Source organism: Tribolium madens, unplaced genomic scaffold (genome assembly GCF_015345945.1).
Source record: "Tribolium madens isolate multiple individuals breed KSU strain unplaced genomic scaffold, Tmad_KSU_1.1 Scaffold_20;HRSCAF=117;Tcas5.2_LG4, whole genome shotgun sequence".
In the NCBI taxonomy this organism is placed as follows: domain Eukaryota; kingdom Metazoa; phylum Arthropoda; class Insecta; order Coleoptera; family Tenebrionidae; genus Tribolium; species Tribolium madens.
Window position 1 is genome coordinate 3,206,489 of NW_025400985.1, and position 12,993 is coordinate 3,219,481.

Consider the following 12,993-nt stretch of genomic DNA (forward strand, 5'->3'; position numbering starts at 1 on the left):
TGAAGGTTATTTTCAAAAAATTTTTTACATAAATTGCAATTTTGACAATAAAATCGTTTAACTCAAAAACAAAACAAAATTTTGTTGTCAAAATACGGTCACGTTTTTTTATATTACTTTGATTTATATTATTTTTTTTGTGGAGGCAAATGAATTAAAAAAAAACCGCTTGGTTCCATACTTAATATTCACCCACTATAAAACAAATTTAAAAAAAGAGGATAGGTACTAATTCCAGCTTACAAATTACATGTTGTTTTCTCTTTAACATATTTTGTAACCGGATCATTTCTCTTAAACTGTCCAATTTTTCACTTGAACTGAAATTTATTATCGGAAATTTGTAATTTGAAACAAATATGCACAACTTAACTTTAACTTCAACTGAAATTTTTTATCGCAAATTTCTGATTTGAAAAAAATAGGCACGAAGTTGCCAAAATATGCATTTTTTATTTGGCTTACATTAATAAAAAACATTAGATATGCATAGAAAACTTATAATTTTCTTCATATACCTCCTAAAAACAAATATGCATTTTGCATATAATAATCCGAGCCTTAATAATAACCATAGATAATAACATAAGAAAGTGATAATTTTATCAAATGATGTCAAATAGTTCAATAATATATTTATTCCTTGTTGGCAGGATAGCTATTTTTGTTACAATTACCTAAAATACAGTTTTTGCGGACGAATCGTTGCTGTTTCCGGACGAGGCGAAGCCGAGTCTAGAATATCAGATAAGTCCGCAAAAACGTTTTAGGTACATGTTACAAATTTTTCGTCCGAAGAGACTCATTTTAGGGACTCAAACAGCTATATTTGGAAGCGTTTACAAAAAATAGTTATTAGTAATATTATTATGTGTATTCATCGACACATAATTTAGTTCAAATTCCACGAATAGAATAAAAAGTCCTACTATTTAATCCTATAATTTAGGACATTGATACAGGGTGTCCCACCGAATTGATATAAAATCCAATATTTACCTTTTAATGATAAAATTTTAAAATATATATAAAGGAAGTTGATAGATACTAATCTAGTCCATCGCCTAAAATTATTTTCAACTATACAACGTGTCTCAAAAATAACTTACAATACAAACTTGTGTTTTTTTTAATGAAACACCATATGTTTCTTAGCGTTTTTGGATGTTGATTTTTATGACAATATTTTTAAGCTAAACTTTTATTGGTCAATTTTGCTTAGTTTAAAAAATAAGACGGTTTTTTTTGACGACAACATACACTTTTTAAAAATTTATTACACAAAAACTAAGACATCTAGAAATATTTTTTACTACCGCAAAGACGAAGGTATAAGGTAAAAGGTTGTAACATTTTTTAGTGTGTTGCATTTGCAAAGATAAAAAAAATGAAGGCGTTTGTTAAAAGTTCAATAACTTAAAAAATTTAAATGGAACACCCTATTTATTTTAGATAGACAATTTATCAATCTATTAGACGCAAAAATAAGGTGTTCCATTTAAATTTTTTAAGTTATTTAACTTTTAACAAACTTTAAATTTATTAATATTGACAAATGCAAAACACTAAAAAATTGATACAGCTTTAAATTATGTAATTTCTTCTTTGCAGAAGTAAGAAAAAATGTGTTCTAGCTGTCTTAGTTTTTGTGTAATGAATTTTTAAAAAGTGCATGTTTTCGTCAAAAAACGTCTTATTTCTAAAACTAAGCAAAATCGACTAATAAAAGTTTGGCGTAAAAACATTGGAAAATATTGGACTTTATATCAACTCGATGGGACATTCTGTATATGTATGTGGTTTATTTAAGAGTTACTGAAAATATAATTATTACACAAACATCAAGTAGGAACAATTTGCAGTGTAATTGCAGAAATAATATACGATAAAGTAAATTAAGTCATAAATTTTAACGAAGGTGGCTAATACACATTTTGTGAAAGATGGTTTCATGAAAATTTACTGTGTGATTTTCACCTCAATTGCTTCTAATTAATTGAACCAAATTATGTATAAGCTGACAAGATTGGTCTACGCTGTTCCTACAACGTGATAACTCTACTAATCTGTGTTCGAGTAATCGCACACTAATTTCTGATTGGAATAAGTACTTTTTTATAAAATATTCTTGGAAACGTTTTTGTGGACACTTTTTGGATGCTCTCAGAAATGTTATACTATATACGGGTTACAAAAAGTTGTATCAGGTTACGATATATACAGGGTGTTCGGACCCTTGTCGCCCCAGTTGATAACACCTAAACTTACTTCTTTTTTTCAAAAAGTAAATATTTAAGTAATAATATTCATTCTTGGCTTTCTTAATAAATGTATTAAATTTTTTTTAGCACATCCGGTGTTGCCGGAAATGGTACCAAATTTAGTTTTTCAAATGGAACACCTATGTTTTTTTCCTCCAAACTATAATAATTGACATGAAAAATACTGTAGACCACTATTTATTACAATTTGCGTAGTACAATGCAATCAAAAAACATCTTAAATTTTAGAATTTTATAAGGAAATTGGTCGCGTAGCCTGATTTTTAATTTTAAAAGTAAGGTGTGAATAAAAAAAATGCTTGGATACAGTTTAATTGTTGGTTTGACAAATCTAATTTGTCAGTTGATGAGCGAGTTCTCTTATGGAAACTCTTGGATTTTCTTCGACTGATAACATAACATTCAGATTTCTATTTTCGTGTTCTTCACAAAGAACCACAGGTTTTTTAGTTTTAAGAAGTGAACCTATTCGTCTCAGTTGTGTTTCAATTCGACTAAACTTCCAACGATTTGGGTGAACTCTATTTGAGTATTTTTCTCCATACTGTGTTTCAGCTTCCGCTCTATTTTTATTGCACTTAAAAAACACTTTAAGCTGACCTACCAATTTGTCGTAAATAATATCATCCATTATTAAAGATCTCAATAAGATTTATTGACAAATTAGGCTTTGTCAAACTAACAATTAAACGGTACCCAAGCATATTGCTTCTTGCGTAAATACCTTGACAAGTAAAATCCGCCTACGTTGCAAAATTTGCAATAAAATTCAAAAATTTAAATTGTTTTCTGAGTGCATTATGTAAAGTAAAATGTAATAAATAGTGGTTTACCGTATTTCTCATGCCAATTATTATCGTTTCGAGCAAAAAAACATAGTTGTTGAAAAACTAAAGTAGGTAGCATTTCCGGCTACATCGGATGTGCCAAAAAAATTTGATGCATTTACTAAGAAAATGAGGAATGAATAGTATTACATATTTGAAAATTTACTTTTTGAAAAAAAAGTGTAAGTTTAGGTGTTATCGACCGGGGCGACTTGGACCGAACATCCTGTATATATTTTTTTCAAAAAAATTTCAGGCTCATTATTACTCGTGAGACAACCTGTATATTCTGGTACGAGCCGCGTAGTGGCGAGTTGAGGAAGAGACTTGCTTGAATTGCCTTCTGAACTAACATAAAATTTAGGGCATTTTGCATTAGGCGATACGTAGAAACATTAAACTCGAATTGACATTTGTAATTGTGTGTAATCTGGAATTTTTATGTACGCCGCCGAAAATACGGAAAATTGGTAGGAATACTGAAAGCAATTCACCGGCATTGTCACCAACATGAAAAACATAAAAGACACTAAACTATTAACGCACTCTGAGAAGCTGTTAACGCACCAAAACGAGTTCGTTAATAGCGCTGTTTTTTGTTAAGCCTATTATTTCAAAACCACCCTGTTTAGAAATATTTACATGCATATGTTAGAAAATTCTGCATACCTCTTGCCAAGTTGGCTGCTTTTAGCTAGTGGAGTGGAAAATTGCAGTGGATAAAAAATAGCATTATTTATATTTTAATACATCGAAAAATAGTTTTGCTAAAAATAAATTACCCATGCGCAGAACACACCTTAAAGTAATTAAATATCCTTTGTTAGTTCACACATAATTCTCCTTTGTTTGTTGAATCGACACTCGTGCGTATTTCGTGACGAACATGTCTATGCACTTTTCACCATGTTTAATTGTTTGAGATGGCTAAGAAACGAATTCAAAAGCGATACATAGGTTAATTCTTCGTACACGACGAAAGCAGTGGCGCGCGACTATATCTCAGGGTGAATTGTGGCGAATGCGCCGGTTCTCCTACGCCCTCCTAGTTTTGTCATATTGATCCGACAATCCAGGGTTCTTCGCGCGGGACACTCAAACTGAACGAAAAATAACGACAGTTGGCGAATTACACCGATTTAGGTCAGGGATATTGCGAATATTTATAATTCTTCCATTAATGGAACCGAAAATTGATTACCAAATGAAAGATTCTCAAAAAGGTATTTATCCAAACCTGACAATATGTGACAAAACAATTATTAATTAACTGATTATAATTTTTTAGAATTTTTTTTACAAACATTTGCCACTTTTCTGTAAAAGTCCTACCAAAATGTAACAAACAGTTTGATAAAAAACTGTTTACATTGTATTCAATATACAGCTTATAATGAAAGCCAAATATGCCAGAATGTCGATAACGTAAATATTTTCCAAGCCTAAATTAAATATTTCCTTGTTAGTATTTTTTAAATTATGTATTCAAAAAAAAGTTTAGATTGAAATGATTAAAATTTAATGGAACATTTAAACAGAAGGATAAAATAAAGAGAGCATCGGTGATTTTACAGGATGTACGATATGTAAAACAATAGGGCTTTTTCAAATAGCTGAAAAAGTATATGAGCGATCAAAGTTTCATAAAAACTAAAAACACCACGAAGGCAAGCTCTATTTACAGGCTGTTCCAGCTAAACCACACATTAGAAGTATTCGGAGTTCTGACAATGATATTTATCTAAAATTATGTTTATAACCAGAATCGATTAGGTTCTGCTCAATGAAAATATAAGATTGCGGTACTTCCTGTTACACCGGAAGTGGATATCAACTTCGTTTTTTTTATGTTTTTGATTGCGTTTTTGGATTACTCAAGTGATTTTAAGAAAACTTTCTTTAGTCTTCCCTATACCTGAGTTTAACCGTTTTCGAAATATTTAAAACTTTTTAAATTTTTTTGGATTTGAATCTTCCTATTCAAAAATCGATAACTCTATCATTTTTTATGTTAAAACCGTATTTAGGTATACGAGAGAGAAAGGTTAGATCTTTCCTTTGGTGTATTCATAATTGGAAAAATAATTAAAAAACCGCCAAAATGTAATTTAACTTAATTTTTCTAAATAAAACACCCCAATTTTTTTTTTTTTTCACTAAATAGAGGTGAATTCAGTTCTGCTTCGATCTGTATTAACATTCCCTATATAGCCATAGCTTACTTTAGCATAGGTAGTCATAGAAATAAGGAAAAAATGGAATATCAAACTTATTCAAATTTAGATTAAATAAATTTAATTTGTACCTATTTACGAAAAAAAACTTGGTGTTTTTTCAGTGAAAAATAAACTGCTCAACAAAAATTAAGGAAGTATGCAATAATTACAATAATTAATTAAATTAATAAATTATTAAAAAATAAATTAATAATTAATTAACAGTGAAATAAAGGCAGAAATCTTTTTACTTTTTTGTTTTTGCTGGATTCCACAATGCTTAGAAGAAAAAATTTGTTTGTTGTAAAAATAATGCGACTTCCTTAACTTTTGTGGAGCAGTATGGCAAACTATGCGAAAACTACCATGTATAGTAATGAATCAATTTCTTCCATTGTAAAAAAAAAATAAAATATCTTTGAAATCATTAAATTTAGGTATAGGGAACGTTAACACAGATCAATGCAAAATTAAATTCTCTTTCATTTAGTAAAAAAAATTGGGGCCTTCCATTTGAAAAAATTCAGTTACGGGTATTTGAAGTTTCCCAAACGTAACCTTAAATTCTGGAGGTTTATTAATTATTTTTCCAATTATAAATACACGAAAGAACAGATGTAACTTTTTTTTTATACGATTCCAAAATAATTAAAAATGCTAGAGTTATCGATTTTTGGAGAGGAAGGTGCAAATTAAAAAAAATCAAAAAAATCTAAATATTTCAAACTCTCTCAAAATCACTTGGGTAATCCAAAAACGCCATAAGAAATATAACTTTCTATTTAAAATGACGAAGTTTAACCCATTTCCGGTGTAACCGTGCTGCCGTCTTGAAAATATTTTCATTGAGAAAAACCTAACCGATTATGGCTACAAACATAATTTTAGATAAATATCAGTGTTAAAACTCCCAATACTTCTAAGATGAGGTTTAGCCAGAACAGGTATATTATAAATGTGCTTTTTACTCGCTTTTTTACTTATTTTACTTTATAAGTTTACTTTTTTAGGCCATAATGCTAAAATAGAATTTGATTTTTTATAATTATTGAAAACAGGCTCTTTTGCTGATCCAATTATTCAGGATAGAGATAACCATTTCTACGTTATGAGTCCGGACTCCGGAGTCTCAAATTTATTTTTATATAATCTTCAATCCGTTTAAACCGGTCGACTCTGCACCAGCAGGAATAACGAACAGATCGATAGTGTTAGTGACGTTGTAGACCCGCCCATGACGTCATTCTCTAACTGGCAGCTTCGCTTTGAAATCCTGATTCCAGAAAATAAACATCAAAAATAATCAAATAAATTATTATTAACTTATTATCACTATAGTGGCCCAAAAGATAGAAGATATTTCCTAAGAACCTTGTATTGATTATTAAAAACACCTTGTTTCTCAGTAAAATTTCAATATTCATGGTCAGAAAAAGTAATTATAATTTATTAGAAGTAATCCATTATTTTTTTACTTACCCAACACATTTGCTAGGTCTTACTAACACCAATCTGGAACAAAACGAATTATTGAGTTTACTTTTATTTTCAGCTAAGACTTCAAACTATAGGTCAACACAAAATTTAAATAAACCTATTTATATGTAAAATTGTAGTTTTACCACCTATTTTTCCTAAAAAAATCAAATCAAACATCAAAAAGTATATTAAAACAGTGTTACAAAGTATCAGGAGTATCACAATGAGAGGTTGTAACACGTATTTTATATACTATTTTTTCTATTGAGCGCTTTATATTTGACAGTTAAAATTGATGACATTTCGCTTGAAAATAGCTGAAACTGGATCAGTTTTGATGAAATACTGATCTACAACAATTTCTCACTTAAAAACAACAGTTTGTAGTCAGTGATGGCATAAAATGTTTCCAAAAACAGTGTCACAAAAAGCATTTTGTGTAATTGAAAACAGCACAAAATGCTCATTGACACTGAAATAAAAAAAATTATTTTATGTAATTCTAGGTGAAATATGCCAATTAGATGAGAAAATATGAAATTTTGGATATTCGTTTTATTTTTCTGAAAGTTATTTATGTTCCCAACATAATTTCACCAAACAAAAAGTTAAAAAATATGTATTGACAAGTGCAACCTTTAAAACAATTATTTCAAGCTACGTTTGCTTAACATCTTTTGTTGTGTGTTAAATGGGGAACATGAACGTGTTCTTGCATCCAAGTAAAGTATGTAAATGCGTATTGAAACAACTATTGAAAAGAATAAAGCCAAGTCAATGATTTACTTCATCCTAAAAACACTCGCTGAAGAGTTGTTAAGTAAAAGCAAAGAATATCTGAAGCAAGAAAACCGGGTGCGGTTCAGCCTCGCCCTCTACCGGGCCAGTATCGATCCTGCATGAAGACCGAAACATGCCAGGGACAACACATTCCTCTTTGCAGAAATACAAATACATTGTATATCATGTAATATGCCTACAGAAATAATAATAAATGTTTTTCTAAATATTCATCGCTCAACCTAAAACACTCTAATTAGGTTGGAGCTTAAATTTAAGCCCCTAAGCTTCGTAATAATAACAGTAAGGATTTAGACATAAATAAATTGTTTTAATCACATGTGCTAAAAAAGGGGAAAACAGAATAGATTTTCTTTTGAACAAAAACCAAATTGCCATTGATGCACCCGTATTGCGTTTGAATTTACAAACACTTTGTAAAATTAATCAAATTACTTACCCACATGCAGCCAAATGCAGAAAATGGAAACAGTAGCTCTCAAGTCATAATCTGAAACAAGTATCAATTTTGAAATAATTAATGAAACGGTTTTTAAAGCAAATAAAAGTTGGTGATTAATTCTTAATTTTGTATGTTTTTAGTCTGTAAATGTTTACTTTCCACTCAATCTATGTATACCTTGCTTTAAACAAATTAACAAATTGTGTTTTAATGCAAAATAGAATAGGCCAACAGAAGTTACGATAGTGTGGTTCTTACAATCTCAGAGAGGACAGAGAAACGGGACTTAAGGTCAATAGTCATGTAATAGTCATACACTATTACTTCAGAGGCGCAAGAACAACCAAAAATAGGTGAACTACTTTTGCTAAGGTTTATTATATAAAATCAGTTCATTAATTTTCCTAAACAAATGGTGATTGTGTGCGAAATATAGTTTTGCTCCTAACAGAGAATAAAGAAACGCTTTATTTCCTCGATTTTTAATAATAATAATAATACTTAATAAAATTAAAAGTAATACAAAGATGCGGAGGCGAAGTCTAACTAAAAGCTATTCAACTTAACCTCAACAGAAAATTAATGGTAGAAAAAAAAACTATAATAACTTATAAAAATAAAAATATTTAATCTAAACAATATAAAATTTTAATAAAAATAAATTCGGAAGTTACTTAATAACTAAAAGTAAAGAAAGAAATCATTGCCAGTCTCTCAAAAACAAAAAGAAAAAACAAGAAGGAATTCTTTAAGAAGAAATGAAAAAAAAAAGAACAGAAATAAATTGTTTTGCATTTATTTTGCTAACTCAGTTGAGCAAAGTTAATTGTGCTTAATCTGGTTACTTCATTCCATTGGGAATAAAATAAGTGAGATACAGATTTGTAATCGTAAAATAAGTACACTGGAAATGAATGAATTGAATCTTTTGAGTCTTTTTTGACATACAAACTCCTTGGTCCATAATTTAGATTAAAATTGCAATTGAATTGACTGAATTTTTTCATTGTTTGATTTTATTTCTTACATTATTAATTTAGTCTATTGGGAGGAATGTTTTGTATGCATCTTTGGAATAAACTTCGTTATATGCCTCAAACCTACATTCTCGAGATAATTATTTGTTCCCTTGATACATAAATAACATTTTTTTTTATCTAGTGGCAAAAAATTTTGACCTAATTGAACTTAAACCGTAATATATTTCTTTCTGATTTTTCTTTATTAATAATAACAGACATTAGTTGAATAATTCAAGTAATAATAAGATTGATTATTAGTTTTAGGTGAGACAGTGTAAAACATTTATTTATGTTCAAAATGTAACATGTTGCAGTGCATGATAGCACATTTGGTAAAACCTGGCGTGACCTCCATGTAGCACCCTCTGCATTAATATTCAACAAATTATTATAGGACTAAAAGTTACGTCAACTGTGTTACACCAAACTCGGCCCTATTACCACAATACTTTACAATGCAGACAAAGAAAAGTGTCGCGTGATTGCTACCAAAGAACTGATTCGTTTTGAATTCATACCATATAATAAAAGAAATGAAATGTTGATTAAACGGGCTAGTGGAATTTTTATGTCTTTTATGTAGATATGAATAAAAAATGAAAATTTCCCACTTGCTTACAAAACAGAAATAATTTTTGAACTTTGTAAATCTATTTTTTAATTTATTATTTATTTAAGGAATTTTTAATTTAAAACTAATCTACATACTGGGTGAATAAGAACTACGAAAATAAAAGTACAAAAAAAAATTAATAAAAATAACATCGTTTTTTCAACATTTTTCGAATTTTGAGTTTAAAAAAAAAAATTAATGGCAAATTTTTGTGATGAGCTCGGAAGGCAACTTTAAGAATTTATTAAAAAAAACTACTCGATAAAAAAATATTTAATTAGAGGTCATTTTTAGCTCATAGTCTAATTAAAAAAAATGTCATAGTAGGTATTTTGCATCGTGTTTCATACAAGATTTTTTCCAATTTGGTTGTGAAAACCATCAAATTGGAATTTTAAATCTGTGATTAAATTTCAATAATTTTCCAAAATCATACTAGTGTTATTTGTTATCTTTAAATCACACTTTTTAACACTAATGATAAAATAATGTCATATTTTATAACTAGTGATAAAATTAAGAACAATTGACAATAAAATGACATATCACAATGGTTGCTTATCACAACCAAATTGGAAAAAATAATTTTTTGGAAAACTCGAAAACTAAAAAAATAATTTCGGAAAATTTTATTCATGAAAAACGATCACATTTTTATAATACTTTACACTGAACTAATTATTTTTTCGTAAAGTAATTAGTTTATGCAAAAAATGCTTGATTCCACACTTTTTATTCACCTGGTATAATATTAGTTACATAAATATAGAAAATTTACAGTTTGATAAATCTTTTTAAAAAATAACTGATACATAGTCAAATTAGAATAAGCTGATTAAAGGAACGAATATTTTATTCATGAATAAATAATTCAACAAACTTGAAAGTACATAAAATAAATTATTAATTAAAATTTAGGATGCACTTTATTCTTAATCCAACATCAAAATTAAACCTTCTAAAGCTCATCGTCATAAAATCAATCTTATTACGCATATTTTAATGATTTATATTAGTTATCATGAAGACAGGTATATGCGCATTGGCAACAAAAAACTTTCTCCGTCTATATTATGAAATTAAACCCAGATTTGCTTAAACAATGGATTATAACAATAACAGTTAACTGAGTCATCTGCTTTCCACTTGTTTTAATAGTAATTTTACCAGACGACACGGTAAAATTAAATATTTATTTAATATTCGCTTCTACATCCTGCACACATAACTGTTACAAACTTTGCAACCAAAAGATGAAATGTTTAAGTTTGCCTTTAAATACTATTTTACAAAACAGGAGACACGGTATACCAAATTATTTTTTGAAGAAACGCCAGTCAATTAGTAACATAATGGAGCATTTCACTTATGTACCTGTTAAATGAATGCCAATAGTTATGAAATAAAAAACACAAGTCAAAGAAATTGAGGTCAAGGTCTTTAAAACTTTGAATCGCACATCATCATGTCCACTGTTATTTTAAATTGATACATCTTTTCAAAAAGGAAAATAATTTCCACTTTACTCTTTCTTTCACATAAAAATGCAAAAATCATACCCGGAAAAAATAGTAACTGTTATTAGAAGCTGCGGATTTCTTCAGTGGTTTGGATTTCATGCATTCATCGTACTTTTATATTTAAAAAAGTAACGCAATTTTCTGCATCGAAATTTATTTTGAGGATCTCTAAAAATAACCGTTTTCCACTGTCTAAAAATAAACAATTTTTTAAATAACATGTTTCTAGAAGCTGTTACACATTTCAAGACATGTAAACAAATTTTTTCTTGTCAAGTACCTCAACATTCCATCAAAAATTACTACTCGCGCTATAAATGAACTGTACCTTACGTAAAAAAATAACTTCCACACAAATACTCTAATTAAATTAACCGTTAAAATTGCTAGTTGGTAATTGTGTATTTTGTTACCTTATTTACACAATATGTATTTCTCAATATTTTTAAACAGACAAACTCCAGCAGTGGAATTTAATTAATTTCAGTATTTGTAAGCAGGTGCATTGTTATTAAAATGATTTTTTTGTCGAGAAGCTGCATAAGAGCGCATTCTTGTGTTCCACTAGAACGCTCTCTTAGGACGTTTTGCTTGGATGCATTCGAGTATATTCACCTGAGACAATTGAAAAGCTCTCCCATGAAATGCATTTCTAACGTAAATACATGCACTTTTTTTCTAATAGCAGTAATGAATGAATATAAATACATTTTGCAACATTATTTTTCTCTTACAATTCTATACAAAGTCCAATGACACTTGTAAATGGTACATTGTTACCATATGAAAAACATTATGAGCCAAACCTCAAGCTTTCTTTTGTCACCCATGTCAATAGATCGATTTAAAAGGAACCTGATGTTGCAGCGTCTGTTAACCGTTTTTCTGTCTTCTTTGTATTTTCGATTGGGCTAAAGAAGGCGACCTTCAACCACGGCTAACGTACTACAAGACTGATTCAACGGTCTTCATGGAATTTCTCTACCAACACTCTGCAGGTTAATTGCCCAACGGACGTTGAGCTTGCGAGTACGAAAAATAAGTACGCTAAAAATATCAAGTATTTTCTATTTTCATTTTAACCCGGTGATTGGGCCCCCTATAAATAAAATTATAGTGGAACCATCGAATTTCTTCTTAATCATTATCTAAGACAAGTATGAGTTTTATTTTTTAGGTATATTAAATTTGTTAAGTATTGGGTAAAAATTGCAAGACTGAAAAGTAAGTGAGCAATAAGAAGCACCTACGCAAAAAAGTAAAATTTATTAACTGGCAAAATCATTGTGCATGAAAAAAGAATATCTGTGTGGGTTTGCTTTATGCCAATTGGGTTTGTACCATGAAATACCAATAACATTTTTTGTGATTGCAATGATTTTAAATGATTTCTAAACCCAAGTGTAATTTATTTAGTCACTCACCTGTTAGTAAAAGGGCTGTAATCCAAAATGAAAAATAAAATTGTAAAGCCAAAATTTAAGCGAAAATCGACATACCACTTTCACTAGATTCACTTTTTGCACACTTTTGGTCGGAAAAAAAGTAAGAAACGGAGGAATTTCGGATACAATCACGTTTGTTAAAGAAAGCAGTCACACAACGACCGTTTCGTCACGAAATGATCCCAGGTTGTAGCGTTTGAACAACCGCCCTACTCAATCCATATTATACCCGGAGTCGCTTGCGTAGTAGAAGGCAACTGCCGGTGCATAGGAAGTGGAAATGCAATTTTCGAGTTTTAGATGTCTTCTTTCGAAAGTGTATTGTTACACTGAAGCTGTGGTTTCC

General features: G+C 29.4%; 1 protein-coding gene across 6 annotated transcripts in view; it reads right to left on the reverse strand.

Moving 5' to 3' along the window:
- Positions 1 to 12,911, reverse strand: part of LOC123005895 (protein turtle) — a 34,779-nt gene extending 21,868 nt beyond the window's left edge. For 3 of the 6 annotated variants that reach the window (XM_044399945.1, XM_044399948.1, XM_044399946.1), the window contains exons 1-3: positions 12,627 to 12,903; positions 8,045 to 8,095; positions 6,805 to 6,837 (exon numbers count right to left, since the gene is read on the reverse strand). The gene's annotated coding sequence lies outside the window, so the exon portion shown is untranslated. Of the gene's footprint in view, positions 1 to 6,804; positions 6,838 to 8,044; positions 8,096 to 12,626 lie in introns of all 6 variants that reach the window. The other 3 variants (XM_044399949.1, XM_044399951.1, XM_044399950.1) reach the window with 3 other exon arrangements.
- Between the last annotated feature and the right edge of the window lie 82 nt (positions 12,912 to 12,993).